Source organism: Diabrotica virgifera, chromosome 7 (genome assembly GCF_917563875.1).
Source record: "Diabrotica virgifera virgifera chromosome 7, PGI_DIABVI_V3a".
NCBI lineage: Eukaryota > Metazoa > Arthropoda > Insecta > Coleoptera > Chrysomelidae > Diabrotica > Diabrotica virgifera.
In genome coordinates this window covers 95,135,858-95,149,437 of record NC_065449.1, presented here as the reverse complement: position 1 = coordinate 95,149,437, position 13,580 = coordinate 95,135,858, and the positions used below count along the sequence as shown (strand labels likewise).

The 13,580-nt window shown below is 31.9% G+C and overlaps 1 protein-coding gene across 2 annotated transcripts in view; it reads left to right on the top strand.

The window, feature by feature from the left end:
- The first annotated feature begins 7,782 nt into the window (after positions 1-7,782).
- The window catches only part of LOC126887846 (inositol polyphosphate multikinase), a 203,350-nt gene continuing 197,552 nt past the window's right edge, over positions 7,783-13,580 (top strand). Inside the window, exon 1 of one of the 2 annotated variants that reach the window (XM_050655737.1) lies at positions 7,783-8,037. The gene's annotated coding sequence lies outside the window, so the exon portion shown is untranslated. The remainder of the gene's footprint in view (positions 8,038-13,580) is intronic. The other variant, XM_050655739.1, reaches the window with a different exon arrangement.

The window sequence follows — 13,580 nt, the reverse complement described above, 5'->3', positions numbered from 1 at the left end:
GATGACGTCTACGATCAGAGAATACGTTTAGGGGTAAGCGGAGTTATTATTAAGTTTATGTTCGGTGTTAAGTATTTTTTTATTTAGGTATCATTAGGTATGCCTCGACAACGACAACTATGTGCAGTAGGTAAAGTTGATTTTGCAATCAGATAATAGTGTAATGTGTAGTGTGTGCTGAGTAAATGGTTACTTCGCAAAGTCGATTTCATTGTCTTTACAAAGACACGCTAATTGTATCCGAACGTCTGCGGTCCCTCCGGTAGGTACCGATCTCACATGGATAGAATCTATTTTCATTTTCTATTTATTAATAAACGAAAAATTTCCTACCCAGCTAAGATTCAAACTCACGACCCCTGAATCCAAAGGTAGGCTCTTTTACCACTGAGCCAGAGGGGGATTTAGGATTTAATTAAAAATAAATCCACCTTTTGATCAGCCCTGTGATGTATCACCGAATTTATTTCTAATAGCCCAGTGAATGACCTTTTGGAGTGTAATTTTCAGGGTCAATTCCGAATTGTATATAAATTTGGATTTAGGTTCTACTTATCCTCCACTGCTCCACTTCAAAGTTGAACTTGTGCCTTTGGTTGCTTTTCCTTAGCTTAGGGGGTAACACTCACCCCTTCTCAAGGGTGAGAAAAAAAGGGCGTTTAGAATCCGGAAGTCCGGAAATGGATAAATTGACTAATTCTAAGCAACTTTCGTTTTATAGAGTTTTTAATAAAAGTCAATATGTACTTGAAAAGTAAATACTTTTCGAGTTATTTGCGATTGAAAATGTTTATTTTCGACAAAAAAAACATACGTTTTCAGGCGGTTTTTCGCAAATAACTCAAAGTTTTATTTTACAAGTAAATATTTTATCAAAAAAAGTACAGTCGGAAAAATGAAAGAATACCTACCCATAAACGATCACATATTTTGTATTTGCTGTCTTTTTCCATAAATAGCAAAACGAGAGAGAGATTATTAGTAATCTGAATAATATGTGATTGATATGATCGTTCATGGGTAATCTTTCATTTTTCCGACTGTAGGTATTCTTAACAAAAATGTAGCATATAAAAACCAAAGTTGCAGCTGTAGCTTATGAAAAATACGTTCTCATTACTCAAATTCCAAATCGAATATTTCAACGTGAAATAACCAAAAAATGAAGCACTTTTCGGGAAAACCCCATTAAATCTTTGTTAAAGTGTTTAAAAAAGCTTTATTTTACCTCCATCGATTTTCTTGAAAATTGAGTGGTTAGAGGATACCTCAAGGAACAAAAGTGACATGCTGCATCTTGCACTTTTACTCTGGAAGTGGATGCCACCCTCTCTCGGGGGTGAAAATTACGTTATAAAAACTAAACCCATAAATCGATAGAGGGTCAAACTATTAGCAAAATTTGTTATATAAAGTTAATAAAATAAATTAATACTTTTTGAGTTATTAAAGATCAAAGATTTTATTTTTCGTGAAAAAATGCATGTTTAAAGCGGTTTTTGATAAATAACTCAAAAACTATAAGTTTTTTTTCAAAAAAGTTATCTTTACCAAAATTAAAGACAATAAAAAATCTAATAAATTCCTTACTTCAAAAACCTTTTACCTACTGTTAACTCAAAGTGAGTTATAGGTAATTGAATGTTATATTTTTTTCGGCGAGTACCCAAGTCTAAATATTCAAGCTTAAATAACGGGAAAACGATGTATTTGATAACATATACTTATTAAACACTTGTTAAAATAGTCAAAAATACCTATCAAATGAGCTGCCGAAGAAGTTGAAAGCATTATAGCCCATTAATAAAGAAACAGACGACCAATATGAGAGAACCAATAATTCCTGCATCAGCAAAACTTGCGTTAACCCTTAAATTTCTATGTATTGTACCCTCGGAAATTGGTGGAAAAGATTTACACTGAAAATAACAAAATTAAGTTTGGCAACATTGTGTCATTGTGTGAAGGCCGCGTCTCACCATCAAATAATTTGATCAAACAGTTTGAGCAAACTCCGGAAGTACGTAAAAGTGACGTCACAATTGCAGTTCTTTTGAAATTCTAAAAATCTGTGCTCTCACTATCAGTCTAGTTTGATCAAATTTTTTGTATTGAGTTGTCTAACTTGTTCGTATTTTATTTAAAATTAAAATTTCTCATTATTATCCACAATGAACACTCAGGATGTGACGTCACTAACTGTTACTTTCAAGGCCCCGTCTCACCATCAAATAATTGACACTTATTTGATCAAACTTGACAGTTAGTGACACAAACTATACATACTAACTGTCACTTTGTGTCACTAACTGTCAAGTTTGATCAAATAACTGTCAATTATTTGATGGTGAGACGGGGCCTTTAGTTTGCTCATACCAGTTTGATCAAATTATTTGATGGTGGGACGCGGCCTTGAGTAGTCTGGGCCGTATTATGCTTTAAAATTTCTTACAATGATTTATCAATGTTGCTCCAATTAAAATAAAAAAGTTATGATTTTAAATAGAAAAGCATGCATATGTACGTTAAGTCGCCCTGTAAATCTTCTAATTGATAGGGATTTTGGGACGCCACATTTTAATTTATTTTATCTTTTCACTACAACAGGATAACAATTAAGGATATTTTCTCGAGCTTTGAAGAAGCTGCATTAAACATCGGTCTCAAAATAAATGAAGACAAAACAAAATACATGGTCGTCTCAAAACAAGAACGTCGGCGAATAAGGCAAAACATTACTATAAACGATCACAACTTCGAAGTGGTTAAAGAATTTAAATATTTAGGAGCAACAATCACAAATGACAACAAATTAGAGCAAGAAGTTGAAATGAGAATAATGGCAGGAAACAGATCTTTCTTTGCAATGCAACATCTAATGAAGTCAAAACTTCTTTCACGAGGTGCAAAAATCCAGATATATAAGACCATAATACGACCAGCAGTCGCGTATGGAAGCGAAACATGGACGCTAACAAAAAGAGAAGTTAATAAATTGCTGGTGTGGAACGTAAAATCCTTCGAATGATATATGGCCCTTGCAGAGACAGCGTGACAAACGGATGGAGGCGCAGATACAATAACGAGCTACAGTCTCTATTCAGAAAAGAAAATCTAGTCAGATATATAAAGGCCAATAGTCTCAGATGGGCAGGGCATGTGATGCGCAGTAACGACAATCGCCTTATAAACAATGTAGTCTGGGAAAGGCCAGATGGAAGAAGGTCTGTAGGGCGGCCTAGAAAAAGGTGGAAAGATGCTGTCAAAGAAGATCTAGAGAAAATGGGCGTGCGACAATGGGAATTAGTGGCACAGGACCGACAAACATGGAAAGCAATAGTAAACGCGGTAAAGACTCACGAAGAGTTGTATCGCCATTGATGATGATGATTTTCACTACAACAAGCACACGCAACTAAATAAAGAAATTTTAAAAGAATTAATTAACGAATTTTCACTACAACAAGCACGCTCAACGAATTAAAGATTTTTCAAAGAATTAATAAAATAATTTTCACTGCAACAAGTACACGCAACTAGTTAAAGAATTTTTGAAATATTAAAAAATTTTTCCTACGAGAAGCACATGCAAATCAATATATCCTAATCAATATATCCTAAGTTTGAAATACAACTGAATAACGAATAACGGTTTTAACGGTATGTCTTACTCACAACAAACTATTTGCAGTCATAAATATTAATTTATGAAAACATGATATATCTATGATTCACAAACTTTCAAATTCGGTTAAAGTGATTAGCAGATTAAACATTATTCCCATTCCAATAATAATTTATTACGTTCGCAAAAGTTATTGTGAGAAAGTCCGGACCTCTTATTCTGCAGTCAGTTGTCGGTAATATGACACAGAAGAGATTAAAACCGGCGCAAATGGTTATCTTCAAAGTGACGGCTACTCAAATTACATAAACATACCTATCAAACATTGATAAAAATATTTTTACAGATTCCCACCGATCTGCGTGCGAACCATACTGGGGATTCATACAAAATAGTAATATATTTCAAACAAAACACCCAACCCAATAGAAGTCCATTCATCTTTTTTTCAGTAAACGATCTTTAAAATCGGAACTTTTTTTATTCTACAAACAATCATGAAAGTGAACTGAGAACTGCAACAACAAAGTGAACAATCTTTTTATTTTTCTACGAAAAATCGACGTCACTACAAATGAATCAGGTGCAACTACAATTCGTAACAAATAAAGGCAGACGACACACGCATCACCGTATTGGGGCCGCGGTACTTCCATTCGTCCCATATTCTTCTTCTTACGATGCCTATCCGTTCCGGATTTTGGCCATCAGCATGGCTATCCTAACTTTGCTTTCTGATATTCGGAATAGTCCAGTTGTCGATGTATTGAACCACTTTCTCAGGTTTTTAAGCCAAGATATCATTCTTCTCCCTGGTCCTCTTTCCAAATACCTTGCCCTGAAGAATGAGTTGCAAAAAGCCATATCTATGGTTCATTCCACATAACATGGCCAAGATATTCTAGTTTGCGCTCTTTGATGGTGTTATTCCTTGCCCATCTACTCATGACCTTAATATTTGTCACACGAATCGCTCACGAAATTCTTAAAATGCGTCTGTAACACCAGAAGATATAAACAAATTGCCTTGAATTTCTATACCCACTGGATATTCGGCAATAGGGAACTTGCATAAAATATTAAATTCGAAAAAAATGTTATAAATTACAACAGAACATAATTTAAAACATGTATCAATGATAAAAAAGTTTTGTTTGTCTTTCGTTTGGCCCCCAAAAGACGATAAAAAATTCAAATTATATCAGCCAGCCCAAGACGCGTCGTGACGTTATCGGGTTATTTGTTTACATTCTGAACCAACAAAGTAAACAAAATTGTATATAATTTTTAATTAGACAATATAGACGTCAGTAGAAAATACAGATGTGACGTTACAAGTGTTTTTGATCGTTTGAACTATTCATAGAAAATTTGTACTTTTACAAAATGGTTTTATTTTACATAGTAAACCTTCTTTCCTTTCCTTCAATAACTATATCAAACTCCAATCTCAACAAACTGATATATATTATTACAATGACATGCGATAAATATCAGAATATAAATATTTTTCCTTTATTCCGCGACGACGAGCTGGCACCCAAGTAGGTGGAGGCCAATAAACTAGCCAATAAACTAAAGAAGAAGAAGAAGAATATTCCTAAATATAACCATAAACGGAACCATATAGTTAAACTATGTGACGTCACGGGTCGCTTGAACTATTTTAAAATACATAAGACTTTAAATTTGTACTTCTAAGTTATTATGAGTTTTTGAAGCGTGAAATTTTGGAAAGCTCATTTTTATACAAAACTGAACATTATTATGTAATAAAAAAATGTGCAAGTTCCCTATGCGTATCAACCACATTGAGCAATATGGAATCTTCTTCTTCTTCATGTGCCGTGCTCGATTATCGAGCGTTGGCTATCAAATTGGCTTTAGTAATTTTGTTGACGGCATCTCGGAAAAGGGATGTATAGTATTTTTACTACAAAAGCGATATTACGTAGGTCAAAATTGATATGTTATATGATATGTTATAAAATTCTCTCAGGTTTCTAAGCCATGCCTTTCTTCTTCGACCTGGCCCACTTCTTCCGTCTACCTTGCCTTGTGTTATTAAATGAAGTATATTACAGGGTGTTAGTAAATAAGTATGAAAAATTTTAAGGGCTAATTCTAAATGAAAAATTAATACCAGTTTGCTCTATAAACATATGTCCGCAAATGCTTAGTTTCGGAGATACGGGGTGTTGAAATTTTTTTTTCAAACTGCCAATTTATTTATTGCTCTAAGACCAGTTGAGCTATGAAAATGAAATTTGGTGAGTTTTAGGAGGTAGTTATTACGAATTTTTTGACATACAATTTAGAATTTTGTATTCATCATTGGCGCGCCTACGGGCAATGGTCTGAATTTTTTTAAAGAAAAAATAGTATGCTACCGAGATATTTCGAATTAAAAATTATTTTTAAATTCCACGTCTAATTTATGATAAAAAACCTTTCTTGTCTTTTTTTATATGATGCACCGTTTTTATGCAGAAAAATAAAACATCTTGGCGCGTATTTCTCATTGCTTAATACATCATCAAGAACTATCCAATATAATAATACTAAACTAGAACAATAACAGAAAATATTACTAATAAGATTTCAACTAGGTGTAAAGCTGCAAGAAATGTTTAAAATGATCTTTACAGATAACAGAAGAATTTTATATTCATCATTGGCGCGCGTACGGGTAATCGTCTGAATTTTTTGAAGAAAAAAATAGTACGCCACTGAGATATGTCAAACTAAAAATCATTTTTGAATTTCTCGTTCAATTTACAATAAAAAATCTTTCTTTCCTTTTTTTCATACGAGGCGCCGTTTTTATACAAAAAAATACAACATCTTAACGCTTACCAAGTATTTGAGGTAGTTTCTAAATGCATATAAACTTGGTTCAAATACTTTGTAAACGTTAAGATGTTTAATTTTTTTGCATAAAAACGGCGCCGCATATGAAAAAAAGGCAAGAAAGATTTTTTGTCGTCAATTGAACGAGGAATTCAAAAATGATTTTTTGTTTGACATATCTCAGTGGCGTACTATTTTTTTCTTCAAAAAATTCAGACCATTACCCGTACGCGCGCCAATGATGAATATAAAATTCTTCTGTTATTTGTAAAGGAGATCATTTTAAACATTTCTTGCAGCTTTGCACCTAGTTGAAATCTTATTAGTAATATTAGTTGTTATTGTTCTAGTTTAGTACATATTATTATATTGGATAGTTCTTGATGATGTTTTAAGAAATGAAAAATATGCGCCAAGATGTTTTATTTTTCTGCATAAAAACGATGCATCATATGAAAAAAAGGCAAGAAAGGTTTTTTATCATAAATTAGACATGGAATTTAAAAATAATTTCTGATTCGAAATATCTCAGTGGCGTACTATTTTTTTCTTTAAAATAATTCAGATCATTGCCCGTAGGCGCGCCAATGATGAATACAAAATTCTTAATTGCATGTCATAAAATTCGTAATAACTACCTCCTAAAACTCACCAAATTTCATTTTCATAGCTCAACTGGTCTTAGAGCAATAAATAAATTGGCAGTTTGAAATAAAAATTTCAACACCCCGTATCTCCGAAACTAAGCATTTGCGGACATATGTTTATAGAGCAAACTGGCATTAATTTTTCATGTAGAATTAGCCCTTAAAATGTTTCATACTTATTTACTAACACCCTGTATATCTCTCTGGGTGTCACATAACATGGTTAAATCATCATTCAAGTTAGCGATTTTTAACTGTTCTGACGACTTCCGTAACTTTTCCCATCCGATGTAAAACAACTTCGTTACGAACTTTATCCACCCAACTTATTCGTAGGATTCTCCGATACACCCAGATTTCAAAGGCTTCCAGTTTTTTAAGAAGTGTATATAAGTTAAAGTCCAACCTTCGACACCGTACAAAAGAGTAGAGAACATATAGTAACATCTCACTAGTCTAATTTTCATTTGGAATTGAATTCTTATTTTAATATGGAATATATCGAACGATTATAAGCAGTGTCGCCGAAACAATTGCCGAATTTTTTTAAATTGCTCCATATAGTTCCGCTAATTATAATAATATTGCTTAAAAAATTGTCCCGATAAGCGCACCGTTATACTTTTACTTACTCCACTCTCCCCATAGACAGATGAGAGCAACGCTCGGACAGTGTCGTACAATCACCGATTCTCTTCGGAGCTAAAAATAAATAGATGGCCATGAAGTCAGAGTTTCTGAAGTTGTGTGAGTAGTGAGTGTTAAAAGGGGATTTCATTGACTCGTTGCGGACATACCAGCTGCGGTTTCTCTTTCAAAACGTTGGAAAATGAACAGTTTGCACAGTGTACAATATCAAGTTGGTTTTAAAATTTCCCGTTTTTGCTTTGAAGTCCAATAGACTTTGTGTTAAAGGTTAGTAACGATGTATTTTTAGTTGCCCATGAATTGTTTTATTTCAATATTTGGAGCTTCTTTGTGCAACAGCTGATTTTTGGGATGTAATTTTCATTTGATGTGTTGTGCAAAATATAGGTGAATAAGAGAAAGTAGACTTGACCTCATTATTTTCGCTTTTGTTCTTCATCTAATTCATTTAAACGTACCTATTAGTCTACTAGACAAAGCTATAATTTTTTAAATGAAAAAATACAATGTTCAATTTTTACGCTAACGAATAAACCGTTTAACGAATTTTAAGAAGCACTCTTCAAATATTGTTTGCTTCACTTAAGATCAGGAATTATTTTTGTACTTTTTATTGTCAAGTTCACCAGTTGTTTGCAGTTCTAGTAAATCCGGTTGAGGACAAAAATAAATCATAACGGTCAGTCAAGTCAGTCAGAATACCTGCTGTAAGGACAAAGGATAAGAAAGTTGCCTATTCCTTATATTTGGTGGAAAAAATATGGCCAATAAAAAAGAAAATTTTAATTGTATAATAATAATATGTATAAGAAAAACAGTATCAGCTGAAAAAGCAGCAAGGAACAGAAACATATTGAAGGGATTGAGTAATATATGATTACATGGCAATGTTTATAATGAAGAGAATGTCTTTTTTTAAAGAAATTCTTTAGCTTTTTAAAAATCAACATTTACTTATAGATTTGTACTTGTATGTAGGTATAGTATCTATATTCCTTGATAGTGTATAGTATATTCAAGGAATATAGAATATCACTGTCATCTATATTCTTTGGTATATTTTAAATTTAAATAATTGTTTTTGTTTTGTTTGGTAAACACTTTTTGTATTTAATTCTGAATTTTAAAGACCAGTACAATAAAAAACATGTTATTGTTCCTATGTATTTATAAATTTAAAAATGATGTTTATAAATATAAAGCAATAATTATTGTATTGGTTTCAAGAAACAATTTCCTACATTAGTTTTTGGCACACAAAACTGTTTCAAATGAGTAGGTATGTCTGGTCTGGTCATAAAATATGGACAACTTTTGTTGAGGATGACAAACTTTTTTAATACCAGAATTAAAAAGATCATAAACATGACCATTAAATTTTCTGATTTTTAATGTTCATAGGCATGACTGTTCTAGAGTTTGAGTGCTTTGAGCAAAACAAAAGTTGGCACTCTTTAATACAAGAATATACAAATTTCCTGCAAATTTAAAAAATAGTAAAAGAAATCAACAAATAAAGAATGCAATCACCCTACAGAAGCAGAAAAAAATGTCTATAAATTTATAATACCAAAAAAGATGTTTATTGTGTGCAAGATATAGCTGCGTCCCCAATGATTAGATTGAGAGAGTGGCATCCGCATGGCACAACAAAACATGAGGATTTTCTTTACAAATTAAAACTTAAAACACCTTTGTGTTTTACCTTCATGTTAGAGCCTTTGTCATATCCTAGCTGTCTACAATCATCTGTTAACACCTTAATGACAATTTTTTTGAAAAAGACCAGTCAAAAAAAATCAATTTTGGATGATCACATCAGCCCTCAATGATATTCCATAAATATTATATTATATTAATACGTTGCTAAAGAGTTCTAAAAACAACTGCTTTTTATAGGTATAAAAGCGCAGACTAAAAATCAAAGGAATAACACAGAAAACACAAAAAATCGTCGATATAACTTAATTAACCTATGAAATGCCAATACATACTGTCAAAATTTAATAAATGTCATTAGTGTCAAAATTTTATAACAGTTGAGTAAACTTGCCTGCGGTTGGACCAATGACAAACAAGCATTATAACTCTGTAAATTTGAATCACTCCTCTTGGTTTAAAAACAAACCATAATAATCATAAAACAAATAAACGATAATATAACAAACAGTTGAATAAGACAACAGTCAACTACTTTGGTTATAAAGGGTGTTGCCATCCCTAGCTTGAACTATTGCTTCCGGTTCTGAGACATTCCATGAATTAGAGTTGAAATATACTCCTGGGATATGGTATTCCATACCTCGATGAGTGCAACATATCGATGGCTTAGTGTGAAAACCTCGTATCTCATTTTTTTTTTCAAAAATGACATTTCGGTGGTTTTAGTTTAAAAACCTTGTATCTCACGATTTACAACTGTTAGAAAAATTCCAAATACACTAGACTATTTTCTACAGCCGAAAAAAGAAACCACATATATCAATAATTGCTCTCTTGATTTAGTGTGAATACCAGTATATTTATAACCAAGAATTTGGTACTTAATTTGGAGTGTTTGTTTGAGAGATTTGACTTGCAGAAATGTTTTTTTGTGAACAACAAAAGGTAGTCCGGCATATAGGAACATTTTATGAACCTTAAATCAAAAGATTTGTATTATATCGACCTAGTATTTGGATAATACTATTTGTATTGTATCGACCTAGTGTGCAATAAGCTATGAAAAATGAAAACCTCTTAATAATAATAAACACAACCTCATTTGAGATGAAAAACACGTATATCACATAGATTTATAATACTCTAGATTGCGCCTTACGATCTTAAATTGGGTGACGGTTGCGACAGAGATAAATGAGCCTATTTGGTCGGTAGTCTCTTTCTAATTCAAGGGGAGTATCGACAACGTCACTATCCTACTCTGTCGTCGAGTATTTTAGATGGTTTGACAGTTCGAGCGGATGGCGACGAGAACTGGTCGTTTGTCTTCGGACGTGGATAATCCTGGTTCGAATCCCATACCAATCTTTACTTTTTTATTTTTAATTTAATCAATATTGCGTTTATTAGATATTATTACATCTCTAAAATAAATCTATGCAAAGAAATATATAACAAATAAGAAAAACTGTGTAGGTACCTATAGATTTTTAAAAATATAAAAGCCAATGTTATTTTTTTTAATAAGTTAATGGTAGAATACTATAAAGTAATTAAAAATATTCGTAAAAATTACCAATAATTAATATCAACATAATGTACCATCGATTTATTAATTGAATCGGTCATTTCAAAAATAACACGAGTCACATATTCCTAATTTTACAGAAGAGCAAAGAAAACTTAACTATATAGTCGAAAGATGGATGAAATGGATGACATCAAAATTCAAAGTTATATTGTAGTTTTGTTCCTAATGTTTTTACTGGACTGGTGTCGTTTTTGCACACAACGTTTATCTTAAAGGAGTCTATTCCTCTCAAAAAGTTAGTTTCTCAAAATTGTGGACTTTGCTGTTTTTGAAATGACCGACTCAATTATAAGTAATTAGACATTATTTTTATTTATGAAACTATTGTTACAATTTTTTAAAAAAGTAGAAGCAAAACAAATATTATTCACATCATTCGAATAAGGACGAATTTATATTAATAACGAATGACTTTTATTTTACTATGCAGTTCACAAAATGTATTCCAATATTAACTTACTATACATAGGTACTACATTTATTATCTGCTAGATTTACTTAGGTCCATTTTTCAGAAGTAAAAATATCTAATAAACGCAATATTGATTAAATAAAAATAAAAAAGGTAAAGTTGGTATGGGATTCGAACCACGATTATCCACGTCCGAAGACCAAAGACCATTTCTCGTCACCACCCGCTCCAACTGTCAAGACATATTACTCGATAAAGTGGGATAGTCACGTCGTCGATATTCCCCTAAAATTAAAAAGAGACTACCGACCAAATAGGCTCATTTATCTCTGTCGCAACCGTCACCCATTTTAAGATCGCAGGGCGCAATCTAGAGTATTATATATCTATGGTATATCAAGATATATGAGGTTATCATAGTTACTTGGGCAAAGGCTCTATATACTACAAGGATATTTACATATTTTCCATAGTTAATATTTGTATTTAGAATTTAATAGCAACATTTAACACTTTTAGCTCTGTGCCAATATCAGATATTTGTCTCAATGTGCTCGAATTAAAAATATGTAACGAAGTTTTTGTTTTTAGGTTATATTATGCAGAAAATCAGTTTTTTGCCTCTCCTGTAAAATTGTAATTTAATGAGATACGAGGGTTTCACACTAAGCCATCGATATAATTCATTTTTGTTCGTAGATGGTTGCTACTTCTGAAACTTCTACATAAATAGGTACTTCCAGACAAGCTGTCCAATTTAATTTCTCTATTCAACATCAATTAGATATTCTGTAAAACACCATGTAAAACACATCATATTGCCTTGCATTGAAATGTTATTACCTATAAAATAAGGATGTGAGGCAATGTGATTGGCTAAAATATCATTAACTAAAATATCATAACAGTTCAACCTTCAAACTGAATTTAATTTAGCATTCTTCTAGTAAATGAAGCTAACTATCTGTATTATTCTTCTTCTTTTTTCATCATAACCATGGATGGGTATTTGCCTGTCTGGCAATATCCTTCCAATCAGACCTCTCTTGTGTCCTTCTCCCCCATTGTCTTATATTCATAGTTTTCAGGTTGTCTTCCACGTCATCCAACCATCTCGATGTGGGTCTTCCATTTTTTTGTCATCCTATCGGCTTCCATTGTAATATTTTTTTTATTGTTTTTGTATCATCTTGTCTCTGGACATCTCCCAACCATGACAGTCTTTGACTTTTAAAAAATCTGACAATATCCTACCCTTTATTTCATTCATTAATTTTATACTTAGTCGAGGAAATGAAACTGGAAAAATGGCAAAACCTCGCAATTTTTTCGTCCAGCATCGATTTGTACAAAAATTAGGGATTAGGCTCATAACACCCTCTAGTTCATTTTCTATATTGAGCCGTTGTACGCTTTTGGTTTTTTAAGGGTGAAAATTACCCCTAATTGTAAAAGATTGTAAGATAACATTTAAACTTTAATATTGTCAACATTTGGTTCTTATTAGTTACATAATGATTGTTTTATGCTTTAAGATATACTATCATAATATTTCAACCCTTAAAACCACCATTGTTGGAGCTATATATAAAAAATTTACTTATCCTAAAAGAATAATTTCGGCTTGCATCGATCTACATACAAATTTGGGATTAGGATCATCTCACCCTATACTTCATATTCTACATCATGCTTAAGGGGGTTGATTATTTTTAGGGATGTAAACTAATCCTTATTGTCAAAAATTATATAAAAACACTGTAAACTTTAATATGGGTAAAATTTGGTTTTGATTGTTGAAATAATGATTGTTTTATGCTTTAGGATATAATATCATAATATTTCAACCCTTAAAAACCACCCTTAATATCATTGCAATTTTTATAAGTAGATAATTTAATAAGTCCGTACAGAAAAAAAGTAGAATTAAAGAATTACAAAAACATTTATTTACACAAAAATACGAATTTACAAATATGTACAAATACAAATACAAAAAGTTTTTTAGTCATCTTCCAGTATACGAACCGTTTCTGTGGTATTATACATACATTGAAAACGATCCATAAGCGAACTATTCGAATTTTTCGAAAAAAAAATCGTTTTATTAACATGGCTCCTTCATTTTTGGCGGTAAAAAGTTTT